The sequence below is a fragment of the Myiozetetes cayanensis genome, unplaced genomic scaffold, assembly GCF_022539395.1.
Source record: "Myiozetetes cayanensis isolate MyiCay16 unplaced genomic scaffold, myiCay2020 scf31, whole genome shotgun sequence".
Taxonomy (NCBI): Eukaryota; Metazoa; Chordata; class Aves; order Passeriformes; family Tyrannidae; genus Myiozetetes; species Myiozetetes cayanensis.
Genome location: NW_026087533.1, coordinates 2794532 through 2810754, shown reverse-complemented (window position 1 = coordinate 2810754; position 16223 = coordinate 2794532).

The window sequence follows — 16223 nt, the reverse complement described above, 5'->3', positions numbered from 1 at the left end:
ACCCTCAGGTCGTTTTTTCCAGGCTCTTCCCTAAAGCACTGTAAAATCTGGCATGAAATCAGCCAGCCAGCAAGACCCACAGCTGATAGCTCAGCTGAATAAAGACGTTGGGTTGTCAAGTAGCACTTTCTGTGCCTTGGTGTCACTGGCAACGTGGTCTCCTGCAAATTCACCCTCTGAAGTCCCTGCTGAGTCTGCCTTTCAAGTGTCAGCTCCTAGGATGTTTTTTCCCCTCCCTACATGGCCATTTATCCACTGGTTAGCCCCAAGCTCTGCTCTGCAGAGCCCACAAAGCTGTCACTCATCCTCTGTTGTTACTTGCAACTGCTCAAAGCCAGTAGTTTGTTCTTTGTCATTTAATGAAGTGAGTCCAGTGCCTTTAATAACCCCTTTCTCTTTTTCCTTCCAGCTGAGTAATACTGAAGTTGCTTTTCCTGGGATAATCCATAGAGATGGATGTTGGGCAAGGAAAATGCAGAAGGAAGCCAGGATCATGTGAGTGTGTTGGACCAGGAGAAAGTACGAAGTTTATATTCGGTGTTTATCTGAAGTGATTGCTGTTTATGCACCTAACCTTGTGACAGAGCAAAAACACTGCCAGAAGAATGTTATTACCTGGAAAGCTGTTTATCCCCCTTTAAAAATCCATGAACTGGCAAAGAGGCCCTAAAAAGGAAGATGTGGGGATTCCTCTGTCCTGTGTGTGGGTGTCAGCAGCCAAAACATCTCTGTCCCCTGTTCCCTCTGCTGGGACAGCAGGGATTTCTGGGTCCAGGAACCTGCTCCTGAAAACTGCTGAGTAAACTTCAGGTAGTGTTTGCTGGAATCCACTGGAGGGGTGATCCCTGAGCCCATTTTTTAGCTGGTCACTGGAAGCTTTAGCCTGTGGAAGGGCCCAATCCTGGGAGCTTCAGAGCTCTTTAATCCTCAGTAACTTGGATTAGAGTTAAGGGTCACTCAGAACCTCCTGGGAGGAGGCCCTGAGTGGTCTCAGCTTTTAAAGTTAATGGTTTTGAGCATGAGAACCTGACCTGGGAGTTTTTAATTTGAATTTGCTGGTTTTAACTTCAGCTTGAAACCGTCTCAAATAGTTTTTGCACCCTCAGAACTGGATGTTACTTTGTTAGAGCCTTCCCTGTTGTTGGTCTTGCAGGTGCCAAGTCCATCCCCTGTCTTAGGCAACTGTAGCCAATGGACTGACATCAGGCATGAATTTGGCCAGGGGTAAATTGAAATAATAAATAAAATTTGAAAAAAATTATATATATAAATCAGAAGTTTGAGTTTGGAATAGCTTCTGAGATTCTGAAAGTAATTGAAGTAATGCAGGAGAAAATATGCCATGAAATCTGTTTTCCATTATTGCCTGAGATGGTATGTCTTAAAATTTGATCAAACCCATTTTTTTTTTAATGTGATGAAGACAACGCAGCTCAAAGTGATGTGGAGATCTGGGGTCATTTGTAAATTATTGAAGACTTGACATTATAATTTATTTATTGATAAGATTTGCGTTTCCTATTGTGATCTCACAGCAAACATTTTCTGACCGAGTGGTATTTTTGAAAGAAGTGGTAAGAAAAGCTCATTATTGATACATCTGGGCCTGATAGTTTTCTTATCCAGACCCAGCCTGTTGTATAACAACACAGTGCAGTGGGAGAGCCCTGATGTCCTCTCTTGCCTTGTGTTTAAGAAAAAGTGAAGTGACTTATGTGACAGTCCCACATTCACGTTGCCCCGTGGGGTTTGTGACGTTCTCCAGCAAAGCTAAGGCCAAACAGGACAAGGATGCTCCATTCCTGTTGCTTTAAAGGAATTTATTTCCAGCTTGAGTGGCTTCTGAGCTCGATAGCTGTGAGCAACAACACACAGAGTTCAGTGTGGGGAATAACTACACACATCAGTGAGCAAGAGGGGCCAGAGGAGTTTATTCCCAGGGCTGTCGGTTTTCCCCTGTAGGAGCAGATGTGCTCCCCTTGCTGGTTTTGCATTCCAATTCCCACACCATCAGTCAATCCCTGTGCCTCTGTAGTTTTTATCCACTTCATATCTTTCCTGAGGGATGTTCCTGACTCCCCTCTCAGAGGGAATTGCTTTGGAGGTTTCATCCATCCCCACAGGGATCGAATCGCAGACTGACGTATCTCACTGAGCCACGATTCAACCGAGGTCCAGCTCAGATTGTGGATGTAATTTAGGGTCAAAAGGAAGCCTGTTTCTTGTCTTCTCCCTTAGTAATACAGGGAAATCACCCTCAGAGAATTTATGAACATGTTAATTGGTCAAATAAGAGCTTTCTGGATATTCGCAGGAATAATTTACTACCTGGCAGGGCTCGTTTGTTTACATCCTCCTTGGGGATCCCGTGGGACAGACTTGACCCTGGGCCTGGATATTTGGCTGGGGACAGCTCTTGGGGTATCTGCTGGGATGTTTGTAGTTTATAGACAGTCAGCTGTGGGATGTTTTAAGGTAAAATAAATATATATGAGCTTTTCCACCCCATCAGTGAGGATCTGTGTAACTCCCAAAGCGTTCAGCTCATGGCTCAGCGCAAACACTTCTGATGTTGCTGAAAACGAGCCCCAGTCTGCTCAAATTGATTTTAAAGGCAACAGAAAACCCAGGAGGTCGTGCAAGTGCCTTGTTTGATCAGAGCCAGCACAGGGGAAGGCACAGTGCAAGGCTGGCAGGGAAAGAGGGGGAGCTGGAGGCTGAGGGCTGATGGATTCATCAGGGCATCCCTGTTGGATACAGCAGGGCTGGAAGGTGGCAGTACCAGCTGATGAGTTTTCACTGCAGCAGCTTGTACAAATCTCTGCTGCACCCCCAGCACTCAGGTGGGCACATCTGTGTGTGTGAAGCAGTGCAGGATGTGTGGGAGATGGGCTGCTCTCCAATTTAGGTTTTAATCCAAGCTCTTCAAACAGGTACCTGGAGTTAAAAGGCTAAATCAGGGTTTGTTTCTTTAAATACCTTCTGTAAAATGCAGTTAAAGACACTTTCTATGAGTTCCAGTCTTACCAAACTCCAAGCAGCGTGTGAAGTGTTCAGTTTATTCTTCACTGAGTGTGTCTTTCACACTCTGTAAATTAGAATCTGGCCTTGGGTGGGTGTCACACCCACATCGTGGAACCAGTGGCAAAGCTGGGCATGGGGTGGCAGAGCAGAAGCACGTGGTGATCTGGCCTCAGTTATGTGACATCTGGCTCTGCCTTCAGCCTTCAAACTGAGCTGCAAACACAGCAGCAAGTGCAGATTGCTGGAAAGGTCTTTGCACAGCCCCAGGAATGGTCAGTGCTCAGAAAAATAACACGTGAGGGACTCAGGGGTCAGTTTGTGGAGGAGGTGCAAGTCATGTGCTCGCTCAGATGTTGCTGGAGATCCACCAGGGAGGCTCCTTGGGGAGCTATCAGGGCTCCCTCATCCCTTGTGTCTCTCCAGCAGCTTGTGCAGTTGAATTAACATTTACTGTTGGTGCATTTCTCCCCACAAGTCTGGAAAAGGTAGAGCAAGGTTCTCCTAGACAACCATTCCAACAGCAAGGACAACCAGAGTGGGTTTACAAGGGTGGGAATCACCTCAGTAGTGGCACAGCAGAGAAGGATGTGGAATTTTTAGGGGCTCACAGCTGATTGTGATTCAATAGGTGGTGCTATTTTGGACTATTTTCATCTGGCAAGTGTTAACAGGAAAGTCACGTGAGACACGGGGTGATTAATCTGTGCCACTCTGGGAGGCATCAGAGCTCCCAGCTTGGAGCACCCAGGGAGAGCAGGGCACACTGGAGACCAAAGGAGAGCCAGAAGAGCAACCAAAACTCTGGAGCTGTGGAGGAAGATTAAATAAATCCAGCAATCAAAGAGGAAGGGTAGGTTGTGCTCAGGACACCCTTCTAGTGGGGAAAGGTAAGAGGCTGAATCTGCTCTCCTCTGACTCTGCTGCAGGTGCTGAACTTCCAGCAAAACACACTTCAAGGAGGTTTTTCTAGGTTTTGTGGATGATCTCGAGGGAATTTTCCAAGGATCTGAACCTTATATTTAAAAAACCCAAACAGCCCTAACAAAGGAGGGAGGGGAGGGGGGGATAAGATGAAATCCACGCCTCTGCCAGGATGGGATACCCATGGTTTTGCACACTGTAGGGTATATTAAATCTGTGAGGCTGATCTGATGCAGCAAATGCTGTAAATGCCTGAAATTCTTGGGAATTGATGGAGAACTACCTGTTTTGGAGGTCAGATGATTTTGGTGAGCAGAGAGGCTGTAGCCACCTGAATATTTCCTTAGTTCCCAACAGTCCAGTTTAGCAAGAGCTGCTTTCTTGGAGGTGGTTTGTTGCTGAAATAAAAAAAAAACAAACAAACATCAGAGAAATCAGTCAAATATTTAGATTGCTTCTCTAATTCCAACAAACACGGATCAGGGAATTGGGGTGGGAATCTTGAAGAGTTTCCTCCTAAGTTTAAAGAAGACCAAGCCTTGCTGTCTGAACTCTTTGGCTTTGGGGGTTCTAGAAGTAAATTGCAGCTTCCTTGTTTCTGCTGATGAGATTTTCAGCAGGCTCTGGGACAGGGATGCAGGGAGAAAATTGTTCCTGAGCTTGCTCTGGTTTTAGTGAATGCTGCCAAACTGAAGGGAAAGGTAGAAATTCCCTTTTTTTTTTTTTTTTAAAAAGCTCAAAAGTTTTTCACAGTCTTGAGCTTCATTTTGTGGGAGTTTTTTTAAATGATTTTTAAATTTCAACCTCTTTTCTCCTATTTTAGAGGAGGTAAATTGAGATCATTTCAAGCCCTCTGGGGTGGTTTTCCAGGTGTTCTTTGGCTTTGATGAAAGGGAACTCGTGTGGTTCTTGGACAAGGTGGGATTTAGTTCTTCCACAAAAGCATCCTTTCCCCACAGTGTTAATTACTCATTTGTGCCAAATGGGGAATGAGAAACAGAATTTAAGGATCTAATTAGCATTCACTTCTCCCTTCAACAGATCAGCCTTTACACTCATAAACTCGGTGATAAAAGCTATTTTCAGTTACTTTCTACTCATCTGAGAATCTTCCAGCCTCCACAGAATCTGAATTTCCAGGTTAGGAAAACAAACATGTGAAAAGAAAAGCTAGAAATAATATCTTGCCGCCTTTAAAAAAAGGACAAATGTCATTTTTATGTGCATTTATCTTCTTTTTTAGCCCGGCAGTGGTTACTGCACGTGCCAGAAATACCTGTTAGCATTAAATCTTCTCCACAAATCTTTTGTTCTGACATATCTAGAGTGGGCACAGTTTAAAAATACATGTATTTTATCCTGATTTGGCTTATTCCCTTAGAGGAATAGGTAACATAAGGTACCACTGTAACAATCTGACAGTGTCTGAGGAAAGCAATATTGTCTTTACCACCACAGAGGGGCATAACTAAAGCAGTGTTGAAAAGCCATAGGTCAATGTTATTGCTTTGGATCTACACCAAGGAATGCTACAATTTTTTTTTAATTTTTTTTTTTTTTTAAACAAGTGTTTCTTCTCAGAAATCAGGCCTGCAGGATTTGATTCAGGGCTCTTAATTCTGGAAAGCGTTTTGAGGTTTGCTAAAGGTGCCATGTTTAGTCATAAAAATAACAAAATGAAAAATACAGGGGTGTATTTATAGTAAGAATAATGAAGATTTATAGGGTAGCGATAGTTGCAGTGCTCCTGGCCTGGGAACTCTGTATTGAACAGAGTGATTGAATGTTTGGCTTTTAAAAAAAGAGAGAGAGAGAGAAAAAAAACCCCAAAAACCTAACCAACAAAAAAACCCAGATGAATAATGAAAACCAAATCCTTTCTCTGGTGAAAAGCCAAACCCGTGTTTTGAAAATTAAATGTTTTTTTGGGTTAAGCGGTGAAAAAATGGACTTGATCTTTGCAACAGCTTGGATTTGTTATTGGAACCAGTTGGCTGTGCCATGGAGGAGAGGAATTTTCTGGTAATTAGGGCAGGAACAGGGAGTCAGGAGCAGGAGGGTCTGTTCCTGGCTCGGGCACTAACACGCTATGGAGCCTTGGGAAATGCACTGCCTCGTTTGTACCTTGGCTTTCCCATCCAGAAAATGGGAAGAGGGAAACAATTCCACCTCACAAACTGCACACACTAATTAAGGGACGTTTCCACAACACCTTGGGGTCGTTACTGCTGGAGGAGGGATTTTCACAGGGACGTGTTTAACTGCTTTTGAAAAGTCCTGCCCTAAACATTTACCAGCCTGATTGCCCAGATTCCTAAATCCACGTGTGGGCATCTAATTGGATTTCTGATTTCCAGAGGTTTGTCTGCGATTGAAAAGAACATGGTGGGGAGTGTTTTCTCACTGGAGTGTGTAAACAGAGGGATCACAGGACTCCCTCCTGCTGGGATCCTGCCATTTACCTTGGCCAATTCCACAGGCTCCCCCTGCTCCCAGCAGTGAGGTGTGAGCACAGAATCAGGGAATATGCTGAGCTGGAAGGGACCCCCAAGGATCATCCAGTCCAACCCTTGGCCCTGCACAGGACACCCCAAGAATCCCCCCCATCCCTGACAGCACTGTCCAAAGCCTCCTGCAGCTCTGGCAGCCTTGGGGCTGTGCCCACTGCCCTGGGGAGCCTGTTCAGTGCCCAAGCAGCCTGTGGGGGAAGAACCTTTCCCTGAGATCCACCCTGAGCCTGCCCTGACACAGCTCCAGCCATTCCCTGCACATTCTGTTGCAAGTGGGGAATGATCAGCCAGTTGGTTTGTGCAATGGATGGTCTCTGGATGGGGCAGAAGTGCCGCTGGCCCTGCTGGATGCAGCTTCCTTGGGAAAGCAGTGGAGTTAATCTGCACATCCTCGCTGGAGTTACCCCAGTATTCCCAAGGCCCCAAATCCGATTTGGCTTGGGTTTCCCGGAGGTTCAGTTCCTAAATCACCTTCTGCCAGCGTTAGAGCTGCTCAGCCACCCCTTCCTCCGGCCGCTGCCGTGGTCTGTGAGCACCAGGAATGCTGCTGGCCTTGGACACCATCCCTCCCTCCCTCCCTCCCTCCCCGGAGCGCGGGAAATGCGCACTGACAGGACAGGAAATTCTGCTGAACCACAAGGACCTGGAGCTCTCCCCTCGCCTTCCTGTGGGCCTTACCCAGCTCTCAGCCTGGGTCTTTAAAGGTTATTTATAGCCCTGGTTGCATTAACAGGTTTGTGTTTTTCTTCTTCTGTCAACCAAGTTATTTCTCCAGTTGGGACTTTCTGGTTGTTTTTATTCAAAGCATCGGAGACGGGCCCAGGAATGTGGCGGTCCCGCAGGACAATGATCCCTTGGAGCTTCATGGGCAGCCAAGTGGGATTTGTCTTTCTGGGAGGCTCTCAGTCAGCAGTGGACAGGCTCTCAAGTCTCCAGTGCAAAACAAATAGCTCCAAACTGGGGCAGGATTGGGTTTCACGAATATTTCTGTTCAGTGGCAGCGGATTTCCAGGTCGGAGTCATGTTCTCCTTGCTGTGGCTGATTGTTCCAGAACACAATAACGTTCTCCTTGCTATAGCTAAGGTCTCCTGCACCACCACTGTTCCCCTCTCTCATCCCATTTGCACAGTGTGTTGGCCCACTTGGGCAATTCCAAAAGAAAACAAAATAATCCCCCCCCTTGGTTGTGGGTGGTTTTTTTCATTCTGTTAGAGTATTTTTATTTTCAGGTCAGCTCCCTAAATCCATATTTCAGCTGGAGAAACAAGTCGTGGAGACAGTGAGAAGGTGGCAAGGGGTGGAAATATGGGAGATGCTTAAGCCAGTGCTTCAACTGGAACCAACACCTGTGCAACTGGAGGCTGAGCCAGACCAAAAGGAGCTCCCTTGTGCTCCTGTTTGAGTCGTGAGGACCTCAAAGTGAGTCTTGGCTGCAGGGGTGAGCAAGACCTAAGTGTGTGGTTGGGTGTTTGTGTCTTTGGTGGGTAGAAAGTGCTACTATTCCTTGGGCATAAAAGCTCTGCCATGGACAACAAGCTCCCAGGCTGGCCCTGGGTTTGCAGGGGAAAAGGGTGGGGAGGTGGGGATTGGGCAGGATCCCTACATTTCAGGAGTGTGACTTTTTACTAAGTTCAAAAATCAGTGTGTGACTTTTCATTCTTCACATGGCACCTCTTTGTGTGGCAGGACAACATGTGCTAACGTAGGAAAGGAACCAGGCATCATCCTAGATGGAATATTGGATGTTATCTGACCGATGGTCCAAGAGGTGACAGTGTTTTAGTTGGGGATCTTATAAAGGTGTTCTCACAAGACCTTTGGGATGCAAAGATTCCGACACAGGGAAGAGAAAATCTGCTTTTAAAAGTGCTAAGCCCTTCCTGCAAACTAATGGTTTCATCTTCTCCTGCTGGAGCTGCTGGTGCTTGGCCAGGAGGGATCTGTAGCTGGCACACAGGCAACTGTTCTGCTGTCTTTGGAGAAAGGTGTTATTTTGTCTAGCAAAGCAAGGCAAGGGGTGTTGGGAAACATTCACACAGCTCAGTAAGGTGCAGGATGGGGAGAATTCTCTCCCCCACAAAGTCTGATCCTCACAAGGAGTTAAACAGGGCTTATGGAGTGAGTAGATGGTGGGCTGGTCCTCTCTTGAAAAGCCCTTTTTTTCACAGGAAGAAGGACAGAGAAGAGTAAAAGTTCAACTTTGTTTACCCCAGATTTATTCTGGAGCGTAACATGTATCGTAAACAACTTTCCTCACAGGAAAGAACGTGCACAAAGCCTGTTCTGACTTCTTTTCTCTGCTCTTCAGATTTAGCCCCAAAGTTGTATGAGCTCCTAAGTTCTCCCTAAACATCCATGCTTTTAAAAACCAAGCCCAACATGTAAGTTCATTTACTGTGGGCTCTGTGTTAGTCCCCCAGGGACATAAGCTCTAAATGGCCACCCTGGACACAAACTGGTTTCCAGTACAGACTCAGAGCAAGAACCTGTAACCCTGAAGGATGTGAGCAAACCTGGGGCTGCTCCCTTGTTTTTGTTGGTTCCTTAACGCCTGGGAGAGCAACTGCAGCTCCCTCCTGGGAGCCAACTCAGCCCCTAACAAGGCTTCCTTTCCCCTCTGAAGGTCTCTGCTGACCTTCAGTTCACTCTTCACTGCTGTGTCACCCCGACAGCCCTGGAGCCTGCCCTGACCTCTGGGCATCCCTGCAGAAGTCACTGGGAGGGACTGGGAAGTCCCTGGGAATGAACTTTCAGCACCAAATCCTCCAGCACGTGCGTGTTCCTTCGGGGTCAGGCTTTGGATCCATCTGTTGGTGGCTTATCCCCTGTTAACTGTTGGTAGCAGTTAAGGTCTCACCCAAAATGTGATGAGGCTTAGAACTGGGAATATTCCTGGAATACATCCAGCTGCAGCCACGCTTCTCCTATGGAGTGTGGGCAAAGCAGTGCTCCCTAACTGTGAGTTACTACACAAATACTGCATATGTTTATTCAGTGAGATGGAGGTGTTTGGAACTCAACTTCAGCCCCTCAAGACATCTCCAGATCTCCAAAACAGGCTGTTCTGGGAGCTAAACCTCTGGATTAGAAGGGTTTGAGTTGTGGAGGTGAACAGATCCACTTCAAATTGGTGAACAGATGATGGGGAAACAGGGCTCTTGTGTTCCCTGGGGACCCATGAAATGTCCCAGTGAGTTTTTTTCACAGAGCTGCACAGAGTTTTCTCTTTTGTCATTTAACTAATTGCTTTGCTGCAGTGAAGTGAAGACCTAAAGGCACCAAAGAATCTTTGGAGCAGAGTGAAAGCACCCAGGACACAGACAGGGTGATGGTCACTTCTCTGACAGGAATCTTCTCCTTTAGCCTGACTCAGTGTTGTGTGCTCTCTTTGGTTTCTGCCTCAGCCTGGTCCTACATTCTTCAATGGCAAAGGAGAGCTGGATCCTGTCCTGGACTGTGGACAGGGCTGGAAGTCCAGCACACATTCAGAATCCTGCCTGGAAGTGCCTCTGTGTGACAACAGTGCCCACACAGTTCAGGACAGAGCAGATCCTGTGTGATCTATGATGAGCATCCAGCTCTCGAGCACATCCTGGATCTGGGGCTTTTCCAGCCTCCTGCAACATCTTTGAATTTGGGTCTTGGGTGCAGGTGGAAGCTCAAGAGCTCGTTCAACTCCGAGCACATCAGCTTGACACCAGTATTTGGGAGTTTTGGGACACAACTGGACAGCGGGAGCTCAGCTGGCTGCGTGGAAGGGAAACCCTTACCCATGCACCACGTGGGTGGCAAGATGCAGCTGTGGAAGGGGACATGGCATCCCTCTGCCATGCTGTGGGCTGCCAGGAGCAGGCCACTGGGCTTGCCAGGCTTTGGGACAGCAATCCTGGTGTTCCCCAGCCTGGCTGGGAGGTGAAATCTGTCTGATCTCAGGATTGCTTTCAGCAGCTGGCTCCAGGGAGAAGGGAGGAACAGCCTGTGTGGGATGGAAGGGCCCTGCTCTCTGGCTCGGGAGAGCGTGGGGGGTTTGGCGGGGGGAGAGCGTTTCTGGCAAGCAACAAACTTGTCCAAATAAACAAAAGGCTAAAAACAGCCCCCTGAGAAACCCTGAGGCAGATGCTGTCAGAGACTGGAGGTCCTTGTTGGGAATCCCGTGGATAATCACTGACAGCAGGCAAACACATGGCAGTGCAGAGAGGGCCCTCTGTTCTCCAAAATCACTGGAATATCTGTCTTGTCCGTGCCCATGGAAGCACAGCAGCTGCTGGGGCTGGGGAGGGAGCAGAGCTGCCCTTGACTGGGCTCTGGGTGGTGTGTGGCCTCCAGCAAGTTGCCTCTTTTACTCTGTAGATCCTTCTTTTGTGTGTGGAGGTCAAGGACAGGCAGCTGCTTCCCTGGGGGTTCGTGGCCAGGCTTGTAAACGTTGCAAGGTGCAGCTGGAAGGCTCTGTGTTCAGCATGGGTACGTGGTCAACGTGGATTTGATCCTTTATATCTGAGCAGAAGGTGAGGAGGGATGAGAAGTTCAGCTCAAAGCTCATCTTACAGCACAATATTTTTTTTTGCCACCAGTGAAAACAAGATATGAAGCAAAGAGAGGAGGGGGCTGGGCACGATCAGAGGTGACACTGGACCAGGATTGGCCTCTCTCATGAAATGCTTTCCTCGTGTTTTGCTGCTTTGTGAGCCCAATTTTTGGCTCTCTTATGGGGTGATTTGTATTTCAGGCTCAGTGATGGCTGTGTGAGGTGGCTGGGGCTAAAGAGGGGAGCACTTTGAGTGTGGTTCCACTGTGTGGAAGAGGCAGGGAATTGGGGATTAAAGGAATGAAAGGAGGAGTCAGGTCAGGCTGCAGTGCCTTGTCCATGCTGTGTAAGGTGCTCCCTTCCTGCTCCTTTCTGCTGTTGAGTCTCATGGCATGCAGATAGGAAAGAAACACTTGTTTCCTTGGATTCAGGGACTTCCTTCCTTTCACAGAAGTTAAACCGAGGCAGGAGGTGGAAATAACCGTGGGAGCCTTGGACCTGAGGGCATGGTGTTGTTTTCTCCCCCTGTAAACATGGAAACCTCTTCCAGATCTGCCCATATCCACAACAACTGATTGTCCTGTAGTGAAAATGAACCTGCTAAGCGAAGCCTGAACCTGTAAAATCCTGGGATTCAATTCTCAGCAGGACCATGCAAAGTAACTGTGTTGTTCCTGCTGCACCTGAGCACTCCAAACCAGCCTGGGAAGCGATGAGATTTTCTAGCCATGCTCTGAAATCTTGTTTTATGGTTTAGGGGCATCTCAGGAGCACAGCAAAGCATTTTTAACCGAGCTGTGAATTTGAGTGTCCGTGGAAATTTCCTATGGAAGGAGCATCTACAGGGAGGGGGTGTCTTGGGCAGGTGCTGATGTGAAAATATACAGAGCCACACGTGGGCTCCAGAAACACAACGAGCTGGATCCAGCATTTTCTTAAAACAGACTTTTCTATTCTGTTTCTTATTTTATTCCTTCTTAAGGCTTTCCCAGCATCCCTCATTGGAATTTATAATCTGCCTCTTTCATAATTTATCATGGCTTCTGGTCTCAAACTCAGCACAACTCACAGCCCTCCTGATGAAGTAGTAGCAGATTGTTCCCATCTGATCCCATTCCTGCTGATCCTGAGGAGTCACAGTTGAGTTAAAAAGTCACATGTGCAGTTAACTTGTTGAAAAGCACCGAAAGGAGAGGCCAAAGTGAAGGGCCTGGACCGTTTTGTGTGATCAGAAGTCAAGCTAAGAATACTCAGTGGGAATTATCTCATGGAGATGACTGTACCTGTTTCACTGTGGCATAGCTATGTTGTCTTCTGAGCCTTCTCACTCCTGGATGTGGCCATTCCATATTTCTGGGAAAGCCTGGCAGCTCCCTTTATTTGGACAGTGCTGGTCACAGCAATCCATCATCCAGAGCTGTGGAGCTGCACCTGGAGTAGTGGAATGTCAAATAGCTGCTGGCTTCTCTGCAGGCAAAGAGAATATGTGCTCTCAGGCACTGGAAAAGCTTCCTAAGAAACCCTGGGATACTGTAAAACTTGCCAGGAGATCTCCAAATAGATACTCATCAGTTTATTTGCAATTAGATCTCCTTTGGGCCAGAGGGTTTGAAATCCTTGGGTCTCAGAGAAGGCAAGAGAAATGTAGGAAGTGGTTCTGCAGGAAATCCTGTTCTTCTCTGTCTTGTCACCTAAGTTTGTGTTGATGAGATGTGAATGACTTTAGTGTCGTTGTCCACCCAATAGGCTGGATTTTAGGGAAAGGGTCTTCCCCAGAGGGTGGTTGGCACTGAACAGGCTCCCAGGGGCAGTGGGCACAGCCTCAAACCTGCCAGAGCTCCAGGAAAATTTGGACAACGCTCTCAGGGATTGTTGGGGTGTCTGTGCAGGGCCAGGGGTTGGACTGGATGATCCCTGTGGGTCCCTCCCAACTCAGGGTATCCCATGATCCCATGAAATAGGCTACTGCAGCATTTAAACCCTTTAGAAACCCTCACCTGGCCCTTCCCTAAACTCTTCCCATAAAAGAGCGTGTCAGAAACAGTCAGAACCAACATTCCCACTGCACAACTCCCTCCTCACTGAAGAGGAATGGGAACTTTCTTACCTCTCCTGGGCCAGGAAACACCACAAATCTGTCAGTTCAAGGAAGTTCTCTACCCTTACCAAGAGCAAGATTGGCCTGCAAAGCCCAGAATTCCTGTGGATCCCCTGCTGTCTCGGTAATCCCAGGGACTGCTCAGCAGTGGGATATCTGGGAGCAGGGATACAAACCCTGTGTTTTGAGCTCTCTTGGCTGTGTTTGCCTCAGAAAGTTATAAATACTGTTCCCAGGACAAACATTCTGGGAGCTAATGAGCCCAACAGCTGCTCCAAGGCTGTCCACCCCTGACACCAGGAAACACTCAGCCATGTGAAAAAGATTTTAACGTGCCCAGACACTCTGATATAAGAGGTTGGACGTGTGTCTAAAACGCAGGGGGGGTTTCCCCACATCTATTTCACACCTTCAAAGGAAAAAAGTCCTTTACTGACCATCTTTGACACCTGTAGCTGTCAGGACAAGACCAGCACAGACCATCATCTCTTTGACACCGGTGCAAATCCAACTGTTTTCAATAAAATTACAGAAGGATGAGATTATAGAGTGTGTCACAAACATCTCCCTGCGTTTTTGTGAGGATCCATCTGAAATGTGCCATGTGCAGACAGCATTCACTGATACCCCCTGGCTCTCTGAGCACCAGTAAATCCACTTTAACTGGCTGATTAAACTGGGTTTACAGCTGCTTTGCACTTCAGGAGCAACCAAAGGTGTCCTGGCTCGTGCTGATCCAAAGTATCAAAGAATTTGTAAACAGGATCCAGGAACTATTTGAAGAATTGAATAACTTTGTCTGTAAGTTTGGATCAACACAGCACAAATGTCCATGATTCACTTCAGAGGAGACACAAACAGAATTACTGTGTCAGGGTCAAACCTGAGTTAGGCAGAAAAAGTGTGCAAGTGATCTTGCAGTTCATAGAATCACAGTTTGAAGTTGTTTTGAATCCCTGAGTTTGAAAAATCATCGAGTTCAGCTCCTGGCCCTGCCCAGGAGAAACCCCAAAAATCCCACCATGTACCTGGAAGCATTTTCCAAACACTTCTCCACTGTGAGAAGCTGTGTGAGAGTGAAAAGATGAGCACTCTGTGTGGAAATCTGCCTCAGCCATGCTTTGGGGAAGATCACAAGGCCTGTCCTGCAAGACTTTTTCCCACCAGTGCTCCTCAGACCCCAAACTCCCACCGGGGCCACAACTGGCCCACTGAAACCAAAGGAAAATGCAGCTGCACCTCATCGTGCACGACCATGAGGGCAAAAACTGTGGTGGATCTCAAAGCCACACCTGACTCTGGCTTAGAAAAGCCCCTCTGACTCTGCCTGGGCTCCTGACAGCAGCAGTTGTTGCATTAAAGGACCTTCTGAACCCTCAGATTCCTGATCTGGGGGCTGTGGGAACCATTCTTTTCGCCTGACTCGTGTTGACTTAAACCCAAGTGACTTTTAGCTCAAGCAAAGTCAAGCCCAAGTTGTGAACAGGACCTTTCCATTCATGTTCCCACTAAGTCTGTGTCTTCTAAAGAGAAAAACAAACAAACCGGGGCAGCTGAACCCAGTAAACAGTTTTGTCTCTTGTTTTGGGCTTAAAAAAAAAAAAAAAAGTCCCAGTTGCTTAAGTGAAAATTGCTGTGACTTAGAGAAATGTGTCCCAAGGCCCCTCTTTTGTCTGGCTGCCTGTCATTAATCACTGGAAAAGCCTAAGAAAGTTTTAGTAGCTCCAGCCTGGATGCTGATCTGGTCCCTGTGTTTGCATCTGGCACGAGCCTGGTGAGGGAAGTGGAGTGACTTGGGATTTATGGCTGTGTGAACCACAGCAGAGGAGACCATGCTCTGGGTTCTTCAGCATCTGGAGAACATCAGAGCCTTGTTGAAACAGCCAAACATCCAGTGATAACTGCTCTGACATCCCAGCCATGACATTCTTTCTGACAGGGAGACCGGGCGAGGGTGGGAAGAGAATAAAGGCAGTGGGGGGTAAAGGAATTGAGCAATTTGGATTGGGAACGGGGCAGGATACGCTGTTCATGCTGGGTTTTCCCTGCTCCTGGCCTTTTGGGCTGGGTGGAATTACTCCCTGATTTACACCCATTCATGTGGAACAGGATCACTCCCTGTTTCTCCAGCAAAACAAACATTTGTTATTTGGAAAGGAAAACAGAGGAATCTTAAAATGTGACCCACAGCTGAGCGGAAATTCCCAGTAATGCAAGAATTTGGGTTTCTTTAGTTTGTAAACAAAGAAGGAGCCCTTGGAGGGAGGGTGTTGATGGATGCCACGGGGGTGGCAGAGTGACAGTTCCTGCCATGGTCACAGCAACTCCAGGTGTATCCAAGGGGAATGTGGAGGAGCAGGATGCTCTAACAGGAGGGGGCTGAGCTTTGGGAATGCTGACAGCAGCTTCTCTGCTGGCTCTGAGCCCTCAGGCAGGCCAGGACCTGGATCAAAACAACCCCAACTGCCAGAAGAAATCAAGATGCAGTGCTGAGCTGGAGGTAGTTTGGGGTTTGCAGTGCAGAGAAATCCTAAGAATTATTTCCAGAGGCACCCTGAGCACCAAAAGCCCAAAGAGAATCGAGGTCAGATGCTCAGCTGGTGTAAACTGGTATAACCTGGTGTGGTCCTCCCAGGCCCTGCCTCTGGTCAATGCTTTGTAGCTCTCTCCAGACTTGGGTTCCTGCAGCTCTCACCAAGAAGCTCCAGATTCCCTGATAATGGAGGGTTTTGCTTTCCTTCCCTCCTTAAAACACGCCAGCTCTGATTTGGAAGTGGTGGTTTAGCCCGAGGAGAAGTGCAGAGCTCCCTCCAGCTTCCCTCCAGGCAGGGAGTGGAATCACACACACACATCCACCCACACACCCCCCTCAGCACAACCTGTTGAACTCAGCGTGAACTCCAGGCCCAGCCTGGATATATAACCCAGGATATTTATGGGGTGAATGTCTTCATGTAAAGGATGTGGAAGGATGTTACAAGCACTGCAGAGCCCCAAGCCTCCCTCCCATCCTCATATATCTCTCATACACACACTTTTATGACTGTTTCCCTGGAATAGCAGAGGCAGATCCTGGCTGGCTCTGCATTCTGCAGGGAAAGGGCAGGAAAAATTGCTTTCACCCTCCCTTCCATGCCCTGGGGA